General features: G+C 47.4%; 1 protein-coding gene across 2 annotated transcripts in view; it reads right to left on the reverse strand.

The window, feature by feature from the left end:
- Window positions 1-6,730: 6,730 nt before the first annotated feature.
- SNAPC4 (small nuclear RNA activating complex polypeptide 4) overlaps window positions 6,731-13,599 on the reverse strand; it is a 164,652-nt gene continuing 157,783 nt past the window's right edge. For both annotated transcript variants that reach the window (XM_063935815.1, XM_063935816.1), the window contains exon 24: window positions 6,731-7,718. The gene's annotated coding sequence lies outside the window, so the exon portion shown is untranslated. The remainder of the gene's footprint in view (window positions 7,719-13,599) is intronic.

Here is a 13,599-nt window from a genome sequence, read left to right on the forward strand (position 1 = left end):
TCTATGCCATAGCGGTCTCATCTCTCTCTATGCCATAGCTGTCTCATCTATCTCTCTATGCCATAGCTGTCTCATCTCTCTCTCTATGCCATAGCTGTCTCATCTCTCTCTCTATGCCATAGCTGTCTCATCTCTCTCTCTATGCCATAGCTGTCTCATCTCTCTCTCTATGCCATAGCTGTCTCATCTCTCTCTCTATGCCATAGCGGTCTCATCTCTCTCTCTATGCCATAGCGGTCTCATCTCTCTCTATGCCATAGCGGGCTCATCTCTCTCTCTGTGCCATACCTGTCTCATCTCTCTCTCTGTGCCATAGCGGTCTCATCTCTCTCTCTGTGCCATAGCGGTCTCATCTCTCTCTCTATGCCATAGCGGTCTCATCTCTCTCTCTCTCTCTCTGCCATAGCTGTCTCATCTATCTCTCTATGCCATAGCTGTCTCATCTCTCTCTCTATGCCATAGCTGTCTCATCTCTCTCTCTATGCCATAGCGGTCTCATCTCTCTCTCTATGCCATAGCGGTCTCATCTCTCTCTCTATGCCATAGCGGTCTCATCTCTCTCTCTATGCCATAGCTGTCTCATCTCTCTCTCTATGCCATAGCTGTCTCATCTCTCTCTCTATGCCATAGCGGTCTCATCTCTCTCTCTATGCCATAGCGGTCTCATCTCTCTCTCTATGCCATAGCGGTCTCATCTCTCTATGCCATAGCGGTCTCATCTCACTCTATGCCATAGCTGTCTCATCTCTCTCTCTGCCATAGCTGTCTCATCTATCTCTCTATACCATAGCTGTCTCATCTCTCTCTCTATGCCATAGCTGTCTCATCTCTCTCTCTATGCCATAGCTGTCTCATCTCTCTCTCTATGCCATAGATGTCATCTCTCTCTCTATGCCATAGCTGTCATCTCTCTCTCTATGCCATAGCTGTCTCATCTCTCTCTATGCCATAGCGGTCTCATCTCTCTATCTATGCCATAGCGGGCTCATCTCTCTATCTATGCCATAGCGGGCTCATCTCTCTCTCTATGCCATACCTGTCTCATCTCTCTCTCTATGCCATAGCGGTCTCATCTCTCTCTCTATGCCATAGCGGTCTCATCTCTCTCTCTCTCTCTCTATGCCATAGCTGTCTCATCTATCTCTCTGCCATAGCTGTCTCATCTCTCTCTATGCCATAGCTGTCTCATCTCTCTCTCTATGCCATAGCGGTCTCATCTCTCTCTCTATGCCATAGCCGTCTCATCTCTCTCTCTATGCCATAGCCGTCTCATCTCTCTCTCTATGCCATAGCGGTCTCATCTCTCTCTCTATGCCATAGCGGTCTCATCTCTCTCTCTGCCATAGCTGTCTCATCTATCTCTCTATGCCATAGCTGTCTCATCTCTCTCTCTATACCATAGCTGTCTCATCTCTCTCTCTCTATGCCATAGCTGTCTCATCTCTCTATACCATAGCTGTCTCATCTCTCTCTCTATGCCATAGCTGTCTCATCTCTCTCTCTATACACCATAGCTGTCTCATCTCTCTCTCTATACACCATAGCTGTCTCATCTATCTCTCTCTCTATACCATAGCTGTCTCATCTATCTCTCTCTCTCTAGGCCATAGCTGTCTCATCTCTCTCTCTATGCCATAGCGGTCTCATCTATCTATGCCATAGCTGTCTCATCTATCTCTCTATACCATAGCTGTCTCATCTCTCTCTCTATACCATAGCTGTCTCATCACTCTCTCAATGCCATATCGGTCTCATCTATCTATGCCATAGCTGTCTCATCTCTCTCTCTATGCCATAGCTGTCTCATCTCTCTCTCTCTCTATACCATAGCTGTCTCATCTCTCTCTGTATGCCATAGCGGTCACATCTATCTATGCCATAGCTGTCTTATCTCTCTCTCTATACCATAGCTGTCTCATCTCTCTCTCTATACCATAGCTGTCTCATCTCTCTCTCTCTCTCTATATACCATAGCTGTCTCATCTCTCTCTGTATGCCATAGCGGTCTCATCTCTCTCTCTCTCTATACCATAGCTGTCTCATCTCTCTCTCTCTATGCCATAGCTGTCTCATCTCTCTCTCTCTCTCTGCCATAGCTGTCTCATCTCTCTCTGCCATAGCTGTCTCATCTCTCTCTCTCTCTGCCATAGCTGTCTCATTTCTCTCTCTGCCATAGCTGTCTCATCTCTCTCTCTCTCTATGCCATAGCTGTCTCATCTCTCTCTCTATACCATAGCTGTCTCATCTCTCTCTCTATGCCATAGCGGTCTCATCTCTCTCGCTCTCTATGCCATAGCTGTCTCATCTCTCTCTCTATACCATAGCTGTCTAATCTCTCTCTGTATGCTATAGCGGTCTCATCTATCTATGCAATAGCTGTCTCATCTCTCTCTCTATACCATAGCTGTCTCATCTCTCTCTCTCTATACCATAGCTGTCTCATCTCTCTCTCTCTCTGCCATAGCTGTCTCATCTCTCTCTCTCTGCCATAGCTGTCTCATCTCTCTCTCTCTCTCTGCCATAGCAGTCTCATCTCTCTCTCTCTCTCTGCCATAGCTGTCTCATATCTCTCTCTCTCTGCCATAGCTGTCTCATCTCTCTCTCTCTATACCATAGCTGTCTCATCTCTCTCTCTCTATGCCATAGCTGTCTCATCTCTCTCTCTATGCCATAGCTGTCTCATCTCTCTCTCTATGCCATAGCTGTCTCATCTCTCTCTCATCTCTCTCTATATACCATAGCCGTCTCATCTCTCTCTCTCTCTGCCATAGCTGTCTCATCTCTCTCTCTCTATACCATAGCTGTCTCATCTCTCTCTGCCATAGCTGTCTCATCTCTCTCTCTCTCTGCCATAGCTGTCTCATCTCTCTCTCTCTCTGCCATAGCTGTCTCATCTCTCTCTCTCTATACCATAGCTGTCTCATCTCTCTCTCTATACCATAGCCGTCTCATCACTCTCTCTATGCCATATCGGTCTCATCTATCTATGCCATAGCTGTCTCATCTCTCTCTCTATGCCATAGCTGTCTCATCTCTCTCTGTATGCCATAGCGGTCACATCTATCTATGCCATAGCTGTCTTATCTCTCTCTCTATACCATAGCTGTCTCATCTCTCTCTCTCTATACCATAGCTGTCTCATCTCTCTCTCTCTATATACCATAGCTGTCTCATCTCTCTCTGTATGCCATAGCGGTCTCATCCATCTATGCCATAGCTGTCTCATCTCTCTCTCTCTCTATACCATAGCTGTCTCATCTCTCTCTCTCTATGCCATAGCTGTCTCATCTCTCTCTCTGCCATAGCTGTCTCATCTCTCTCTCTCTGCCATAGCTGTCTCATCTCTCTCTCTCTGCCATAGCTGTCTCATCTCTCTCTCTCTCTCTGCCATAGCTGTCTCATCTCTCTCTCTCTGCCATAGCTGTCTCATTTCTCTCTCTCTGCCATAGCTGTCTCATTTCTCTCTCTCTGCCATAGCTGTCTCATCTCTCTCTCTCTCTGCCATAGCTGTCTCATCTCTCTCTCTCTCTCTGCCATAGCAGTCTCATCTCTCTCTCTCTGCCATAGCTGTCTCATATCTCTCTCTCTCTGCCATAGCTGTCTCATCTCTCTATCTCAATACCATAGCCGTCTCATCACTCTCTCTATGCCATATCGGTCTCATCTATCTATGCCATAGCTGTCTCATCTCTCTCTCTATGCCATAGCTGTCTCATCTCTCTCTGTATGCCATAGCGGTCACATCTATCTATGCCATAGCTGTCTTATCTCTCTCTCTATACCATAGCTGTCTCATCTCTCTCTCTCTATACCATAGCTGTCTCATCTCTCTCTCTCTATATACCATAGCTGTCTCATCTCTCTCTGTATGCCATAGCGGTCTCATCCATCTATGCCATAGCTGTCTCATCTCTCTCTCTCTCTATACCATAGCTGTCTCATCTCTCTCTCTCTCTATGCCATAGCTGTCTCATCTCTCTCTCTGCCATAGCTGTCTCATCTCTCTCTCTCTGCCATAGCTGTCTCATCTCTCTCTCTCTGCCATAGCTGTCTCATCTCTCTCTCTCTCTGCCATAGCTGTCTCATCTCTCTCTCTCTGCCATAGCTGTCTCATCTCTCTCTCTCTCTCTCTCTGCCATAGCTGTCTCATTTCTCTCTCTCTGCCATAGCTGTCTCATCTCTCTCTCTATGCCATAGCGGTCTCATCTCTCTCTCTATGCCATAGCTGTCTCATCTCTCTCTCTCTCTATACCATAGCTGTCTAATCTCTCTCTGTATGCTATAGCGGTCTCATCTATCTATGCAATAGCTGTCTCATCTCTCTCTCTATACCATAGCTGTCTCATCTCTCTCTCTCTATACCATAGCTGTCTCATCTCTCTCTCTCTCTGCCATAGCTGTCTCATCTCTCTCTCTCTGCCATAGCTGTCTCATCTCTCTCTCTCTCTGCCATAGCTGTCTCATATCTCTCTCTCTCTCTGCCATAGCTGTCTCATCTCTCTCTCTCTCTGCCATAGCTGTCTCATCTCTCTCTCTCTGCCATAGCGGTCTCATCTCTCTCTCTCTCTGCCATAGCTGTCTCATCTCTCTCTATATACCATAGCTGTCTCATCTATCTCTCTCTCTATGCCATAGCTGTCTCATCTCTCACTCTATGCCATAGCTGTCTCATCTCTCTCTCTATGCCATAGCGGTCTCATCTATCTATGCCATAGCTGTCTCATCTCTCTCTCTCTCTGCCATAGCTGTCTCATCTCTTTCTCTCTATGCCATAGCTGTCTCATCTCTCTCTATGCCATAGCTGTCTCATCTCTCTCTCTATACCATAGCGGTCTCATCTCTCTCTATGCCATAGCTGTCTCATCTCTCTCTCTCTCTCTATACCATAGCTGTCTCATCTCTCTCTGTATGCCATAGCGGTCTCATCTATATGCCATAGCTGTCTTCTCTCTCTCTCTATACCATAGCTGTCTCATCTCTCTCTCTCTCTCTATACCATAGCTCTCATTTCTCTCTATGCCATAGCTGTCTCATCTCTCTCTCTCTATACCATAGCTGTCTCATCTCTCTCTCTATACCATAGCTGTCTCATCTCTCTCTGTATGCCATAGCTGTCTCATCTATCTATGCCATAGCTGTCTCATCTCTCTCTCTCTATACCATAGCTGTCTCATCTCTCTATGCCATAGCTGTCTCATCTCTCTCTCTATACCATAGCTGTCTCATCTCTCGCTCTCTCTCTATGACATAGCTGTCTCATCTCTCTCTCTCTATACCATAGCTGTCTCATATCTCTCTCTCTGCCATAGCTGTCTCATCTCTCTCTGCCATAGCTGTCTCATCTCTCTCTCTCTGCCATAGCGGTCTCATCTATCTATGCCATAGCTGTCTCATCTCTCTCTATACCATAGCTGTCTCATCTCTCTCTCTCTCTATACCATAGCTGTCTCATCTCTCTCTCTCTATACCATAGCTGTCTCATCTCTCTCTATACCATAGCTGTCTCATCTCTCTCTCTCTATGCCATAGCTGTCTCATCTCTCTCTCTCTGCCATAGCTGTCTCATCTCTCTCTCTCTCTGCCATAGCTGTCTCATCTCTCTCTGCCATAGCTGTCTCATCTCTCTCTCTCTCTGCCATAGCTGTCTCATTTCTCTCTCTGCCATAGCTGTCTCATCTCTCTCTCTCTCTCTATGCCATAGCTGTCTCATCTCTCTCTCTATACCATAGCTGTCTCATCTCTCTCTCTATGCCATAGCGGTCTCATCTCTCTCGCTCTCTATGCCATAGCGGTCTCATCTCTCTCTCTATACCATAGCTGTCTCATCTCTCTCTCTCTATGCCATAGCTGTCTCATCTCTCTCTCTCTATGCCATAGCTGTCTCATCTCTCTCTCTCTATGCCATAGCGGTCTCATCTCTCTCTCTATGCCATAGCGGTCTCATCTCTCTCTATGCCATAGCTGTTTCATCTCTCTCACTCTCTGCCATAGCTGTCTCATCTCTCTCTCTATGCCATAGCTGTCTCATCTCTCTCTCTCTCTATACCATAGCTGTCTCATCTCTCTCTCTCTCTATACCATAGCTATCTCATATCTCTCTCTCTCTATACCATAGCTGTCTCATCTCTCTGTATGCCATAGCGGTCTCATCTATCTATGCCATAGCTGTCTCATCTCTCTCTGCCATAGCTGTCTCATCTATCTCTCTATGCCATAGCTGTCTCATCTCTATACCATAGCTATCTCATCTCTCTCTCTCTATGCCATAGGCGTCTCATCTCTCTCACTCTCTGCCATAGCTGTCTCATCTCTATCTCTCTGCCATAGCTGTCTCATCTCTCTCTCTCTATGGCATAGCTGTCTCATCTCTCTCTCTATGCCATAACCGTCTCATCTCTCTCTCTATGCCATAGCTGTCTCATCTCTCTCTTTGGTGGCCAAGCATAGAAAAATAAAATTCTGCCAGCCCCGGAATCTTCATTCCTGACGCAGGTGAAGCGCGGTCACATATATATTTCTGGGTGTCTGAGGCGTCGCTGTGTTTTATTCTGGCACGTTCCCTCCCCCCCCCCCCCCCCACCCCCCCGTACCTGTAACTCACCGTCTGCCATAGAGTGAGCCGTCTGCCTGCGGTGTAGTACGTTATGCTGCCCGCACACCAGTTCCCTGGCCCGTCACTGCAGGAGCTCGTGCTGCTAACAGGGAGAACACAGGAACAGCGAGGACGGCGTAACCGAGAAAATAGATTTATTTTTTAATCAAATAGATTTCAAGGTACAAAAAACAAAACACGTTGGTGACCCATCTAGTAGACACAAACACCAGCGTAGGAATGTGCATACGTGACTGTAACAGGACATAATACATAGAAATCCATCAACGTGTCCTGTTCAGACGAGCAGCAAAATATCCAAACTTCTCATCCGTCATACGGAGCGTCCTGCCGACTGCCGCTACAGGACACCTTCCAGTATGGAGGAGTAAAAGTAACGTGGAGGCGGTCACAGACTGTCCAGCGTCCCCCTGTAGGAGATGATATTACCTGGCATCGTGTGATTATAGTCTCGCTGTGGGATGTTTAGTCATCACGATCATTAACTCAATGGTACAGCACAAAATCCGCCTCCTTAATCTGTAATACCGCTGCGAGAGGAACGGACATTATATATTATAGATCACACCCTGTAGAAATGTTATAGAGGTCGGGAACCATTGTGCGTAACAGGCAAACGTCGGTAGTTCCAAGGTGTTACTCACCAGTAGTTACATTGAGGACGCATGCGGTGAGCCACCAGTGACCAGAGACAGTCTTGCATCTAGGTGATGTCACCTCAATATGGTCTTGGCCTACACAAGGGCTGCCTCCAGGGCTGGCGGTGCACCCCACACGCTGACATGAGTGATTACCTGTGATGTCATGGGTAGCTCCGTATCTGTAATGGGCTTGGGATATGTCACATGACCATGATGTCATACCCCAGCCCCAAACTCCAAAGACTAGAAGATGTTGTCTCGCCCCCATTCCACACAAGACAAAGAGCAGGGGACACAGCGGCACCTGGGATACCCAGACCTCACTTCAATTGCAGGTAAGTGTCTTGTGCTTCTGATACGTGATTATACACCCGGAGGTTCCTGCAGGATGAGGGGTGCGCAGAGCTTGCGTCATCATCTCTCAGGCGCTAGTGACAACTCTGATCGGCAGCAGGCTGGAATCACTGCAAAACAGTAATACAATGCCCCTGAGTTAGCACGTCTCCAGGACACAGCGCGGACAATAGGAGATACACCTATCAGCACAGGTGAGGCATACAGCAGCGCTGAGACAGAACATACAGCTTGGAGAACTGGTATTCTCACTGCAACAATGCAGAATTCCCACCACTGCTCCGGCACACTCCGGCCTGTCCCACAATCAATGCAAACGCGTCAGCAATACAGTGTATGTCTCTAAATAGCATCATGTAGAGCTGGCGCCAGCATTATTTACAACATGTATGTGAGAAGTCTCTTTCTTAGGAAATTATTATTGTCCCAAATTAAATGAAGATATGAAAAGAGAAATAGTAATGTTAAATAATGGATGAAGCAGAACAAAAGGCAACAATGACATAGATGGATCATAACTACAATAGTGCATCACACACCGGCCATTGTGTTGTCTGATTACTGTGCTCATCCAGTGCAGAAACAAGCAGCTCACTGCAACCAATCCATAGCACTGACTGACGCGTTTCACACCATGTGCTGCTTCATCAGAGGTCAGTCCCTAGAGTCCCTGGTCATCCAATCCACAGCATGCACAATCCAAACTAATTCGCACTGACGCGTTTCACACCATGTGCTGCTTCATCAGAGCTCGGTCCCTAGATTCCCTGTCATCCAATCCACAGCATGCACAATCTAAGACACACTGACTGACTCTTTTCACACCATGTGCTGCTTCATCAGAGCTCTGTCCCTAGAATCCCTGTCATCCAATCCACAGCATGCACAATCCAAACTAATTCGCACTGACGCATTTCACACCATGTGCTGCTTCATCAGAGCTCTGTCCCTAGAATCCCTGTCATCCAATCCACAGCATGCACAATCCAAACTAAGCCGCACTGAATGACGCGTTTCACACCATGTGCTGCTTCATCAGAGGTCAGCCCCTAGGATCCCTGTCATCCAATCACGGTCTATGATTCATTACCCTCCAGCTGGAGATGAATAGCCACAGTAACGTCGTGGTGGGCAACATCCAGCCCTTTGCACGTTACACCTCAGCCATCTGGTCTATGGCGCACCTGCTCTTACTATGGGTTGGGTATGGGATCCTGGCGGCCGAATACAACCCCTTATTATGGAATAGTGTGTTTGGCTGAGGAACATTTTGGGGCAGGTAGGAGGTATGAGCAGTGTTTGGAAGTCATGGGGTCTGTGAGGTAATGCTGAGGTTCTCTGGGCGTTGTGGTGGTTTCTGTCTCTTTGGTGCATAGTTTCCATTGTTAATGAGATTGGGGGTAATCTGCACCATTTTGTGAAACCCTCAGTTGCCCATCCCTGTGATACAGTAATAAAATACAGCATTATACGTCTATACGTTTCACAATTTAACTTTGGCTTCTGTATCATTCAACTTAATGAGCTGTTTTACACATAGGGTGTACTGTATCCTTCTACATACAATGAGGGTCACTGACCACATATCCACACGACAGCTATTATGCTACTTTCTATTCTTATCATTCTTTAGTGCGTCACCAGGATCCTCATAAAGAGGCAGCGAGTCAGACAGCTGCTGAACGGCTTCTCCCTCCCTGTAGTCAGACTCATTAATCTGTATATAACATCGCTTACATGAGACAGAAAGGAACATGATCTAAGTTTGAGTCGTTCTTCTCTTCACGGTGGTAAGATAAAGTGTGTGTGTGTGTGTGTGTGTGTGTGTGTGCGTGTGTGTGCACGCGTGTGAGTGTGCGGGGGTGGGGGGGTTACAGGTGTATACTTACAGCTGTGAGAGGGAATATCTTTAACTGTGAAAGAATAAAGTCAAAGGTTACCAGATATTACATTATATGTGGGATAGAACTAATATTGATTAACAAAGTAACTCGAGCAGATGTGCGTCATAAGGGTTACTGTGCGTCATAAGGGTTACTGTGCCAGATTTACTATCAGCGCTGGACTTTTACCTGCGCGGACGTCCCGCAGCCTCGGTTACCGGAGCACAGGCTGGCTGTGATTAAGATTCTATTAATAGTGAATAACACTGCACATTGATTAATAGAGTGTTCCCCAGAGATATGTGAATATTAATTTGTATAGATTATTTGTCATTAGTTATACATCAGTTTTGTTCTATAAGTGGGATATACTTACCTCACTCCCCCCAACAACGTATACAGCACCCAGCGTTTGGGGACATTACCTATATCATGCACCGTACAGTATTGTGTGTGAGACAATGAATCCTCCAAGTAGAAGTTTCTCTCTCTGTGACGTGGGTGTAGTGGTGAGGTATATTAGTATTTTAGGATGACGTGGACCTCCGGGGTAGAAAAGTGGGAAGATTCAACAATGCAACATAAACTATCACTGCGAAATGATAGAAAGAACCAACATAACAATTATAACCCTTGTGAATCTGGCTACACCCTGAAGTGTTCCCACAAGTCACGGGATACTATGTCCCAAGTTGTAGAGAAATCTACGTTATGGTAAGAACTTACCATTGATGACGTAATTTCTCTTATGTCCACAGGTATCCACAGGATAACATTGGGATATGCCGGAGCAACAGCGGAAATGGCACCACTACGGTCACAAGCTTTCTGGCCTCCCAGGATGCATCAGGGCTTCATCATATAATCCCGCCCACTGACTCAGTCAAATCAGTTCTTTCCACAGCGATTAGGCAGGAGCATCAGGTAGAAACCTATTCAGGCGATAAGAACACACATGCACACCCTTCCATACAAGAGGGAAGAGGTTTAGTGATTGTCTAGATCAGGGCTGGCCAAACCGGTCCTCGAGATCTACCAACAGTTCATGTTTTCCAGGCCTCCTGGAGATCTGTAGAATTGTCAGTTAGGAATGAATGCAGCACATCTTAATTAGTAGTGATTACACCTGTGCACCAGCTAGGTGGTCTGGAAAATGTGTACTGTTGGTAGATCTCGAGGACTGGTTTGGCCAGCCCTGGTCTAGATCCTCAAATCAGGTGTGTCAGGGTGAGACCCCTGTGGATACCTGTGGACATAAGAGAAATTACATTATCAATGGTAAGTTGTTACCATAACGTCTATTTCTCTGACGTCCTAGTGGATGCTGGGAACTCCGTAAGGACCATGGGGAATAGCGGCTCCGCAGGAGACTGGGCACAAAAGTAAAAGCTTTCTGACTAGCTGGTGTGCACTGGCTCCTCCCCCTATGACCCTCCTCCAAGCCTCAGTTAGATTTTTGTGCCCGGCCGAGAAGGGTGCATGCTAGGTAGCTCTCCAGAGCTGCTTAGAGTAAAAGTTTTAAATAGGTTTTTTTATTTTCAGTGAGACCTGCTGGCAACAGGCTCACTGCATCGAGGGACTAAGGGGAGAAGAAGCGAACTCACCTGCATGCAGAGTGGATTGGGCTTCTTGGCTACTGGACATTAGCTCCAGAGGGACGATCACAGGTTCAGCCTGGATGGGTCCCGGAGCCGCGCCGCCGCCCCCCTTACAGAGCCAGAAGAGCGAAGAGGTCCGGAAAAATCGGCGGCAGAAGACGTTCCTGTCTTCAATAAGGTAGCGCACAGCACTGCAGCTGTGCGCCATTGCTCTCAGCACACTTCACACTCCGGTCACTGAGGGTGCAGGGCGCTGGGGGGGAGCGCCCTGAGACGCAATAAAACATGTTTTAAACCTTATATGGCTAAAGAAATGCATCACATATAGCTCCTGGGCTATATGGATGCATTTAACCCCTGCCAGTTTTCCAAAAAAAAAAAAAAAGCGGGAGAAAAGGCCGCCGAAAAAGGGGCGGAGCCTATCTCCTCAGCACACAAGCGCCATTTTCCCTCACAGCTCCGCTGGAAGGACGGCTCCCTGACTCTCCCCTGCAGTCCTGCTACAGAATCTGGGTAAAACAAGAGAGGGGGGGCACTAATTGGCAGAAAATACTTATACAGCAGCTATAGAAGGGAGAAACACTTATATAAGGTTATCCCTGCATATATATAGCGCTCTGGTGTGTGCTGACAAACTCTCCCTCTGTCTCCCCAAAGGGCTCGTGGGGTCCTGTCCTCTATCAGAGCATTCCCTGTGTGTGTGCTGTGTGTCGGTACGATTGTGTCGACATGTATGAGGAGGAAAATGATGTGGAGGCGGAGCAATTGCCTGTAATAGTGATGTCACCCCCTAGGGAGTCGACACCTGACTGGATGGTCGTATGGAAGGAATTACGTGACAGTGTCAGCACTTTGCAAAAAACTGTTGACGACATGAGACAGCCGGCAAATCAGTTAGTGCCTGTCCAGGCGTCTCAAACACCGTCAGGGGCTCTAAAGCGCCCGTTACCTCAGATGGTCGACACAGACCCAGACACGGATACTGACTCCAGTGTCGACGGTGACGAGACAAACGTAATGTCCAGTAGGGCCACACGTTACATGATCACGGCAATGAAGGAGGCTTTGAACATTTCTGATACTACAAGTACCACAAAAAGGGGTATTATGAGGGGTGTGAAAAAACTACCCATAGTTTTTCCTGAATCAGATGAATTAAATGAGGTGTGTGACAAAGCGTGGGTTTCCCCCGATAAAAAACTGCTGATTTCTAATAAATTATTGGCATTATACCCTTTCCCGCCAGAGGTTAGGGCGCGTTGGGAAACACCCCCTAGGGTAGATAAGGCGCTCACACGCTTATCAAAACAAGTGGCGTTACCGTCTCCTGATACGGCCGCCCTCAAGGAACCAGCTGATAGAAAGCTGGAAAATATCCTAAAAGGTATATACACACATACTGGTATTATACTGCGACCAGCAATCGCCTCAGCCTGGATGTGCAGCGCTGGAGTGGCTTGGTCGGATTCCCTGACTGAAAATATTGATACCCTGGATAGGGACAGTATATTATTGACTATAGAGCATTTAAAGGATGCATTACTATATATGCGAGATGCACAGAGGGATATTTGCACCCTGGCATCAAGAGTAAGTGCGTTGTCCATTTCTGCCAGAAGAAGTTTATGGACACGACAGTGGTCAGGTGATGCGGATTCCAAACGGCATATGGAAGTTTTGCCGTATAAAGGGGAGGAGTTATTTGGGGTCGGTCTGTCAGACCTGGTGGCCACGGCGACGGCTGGGAAATCCACCTTTTTACCCCAGGTCACCTCTCAGCAGAAAAAGACACCGTCTTTTCAAACTCAGTCCTTTCGTCCCCATAAGGGCAAGCGGGCAAAAGGCCACTCATTTCTGCCCCGGGGCAGAGGAAGGGGAAAAAGACTGCAGCAGGCAGCCTCTTCCCAGGATCAGAAGCCCTCCCCCGCTTCTGCCAAGTCTTCAGCATGACGCTGGGGCTTTACAAGCGGACTCAGGCACGGTGGGGGCCCGTCTCAAAAATTTCAACGCGCAGTGGGCTCACTCGCAAGTGGACCCCTGGATCCTGCAGGTAGTATCACAGGGGTACAAATTGGAATTCGAGACGTCTCCCCCTCGCCGGTTCCTGAAGTCTGCTCTACCAACGTCTCCCTCCGACAGGGAGGCAGTATTGGAAGCTATTCACAAGCTGTATTCCCAGCAGGTGATAATCAAGGTACCCCTCCTACAACAGGGAAAGGGGTATTATTCCACGCTGTTTGTGGTACCGAAGCCGGACGGCTCGGTGAGACCGATTTTAAATCTGAAATCATTGAACACTTACATAAAAAGGTTCAAATTCAAGATGGAATCACTCAGAGCAGTGATAGCGAACCTGGAAGAAGGGGACTATATGGTGTCTCTGGACATCAAAGATGCTTATCTCCATGTCCCAATCTACCCTTCTCACCAAGGGTACCTCAGGTTTGTGGTACAGAACTGTCATTATCAGTTTCAGATGCTGCCGTTTGGATTGTCCACGGCACCCCGGG

Source organism: Pseudophryne corroboree, chromosome 8 (genome assembly GCF_028390025.1).
Source record: "Pseudophryne corroboree isolate aPseCor3 chromosome 8, aPseCor3.hap2, whole genome shotgun sequence".
In the NCBI taxonomy this organism is placed as follows: domain Eukaryota; kingdom Metazoa; phylum Chordata; class Amphibia; order Anura; family Myobatrachidae; genus Pseudophryne; species Pseudophryne corroboree.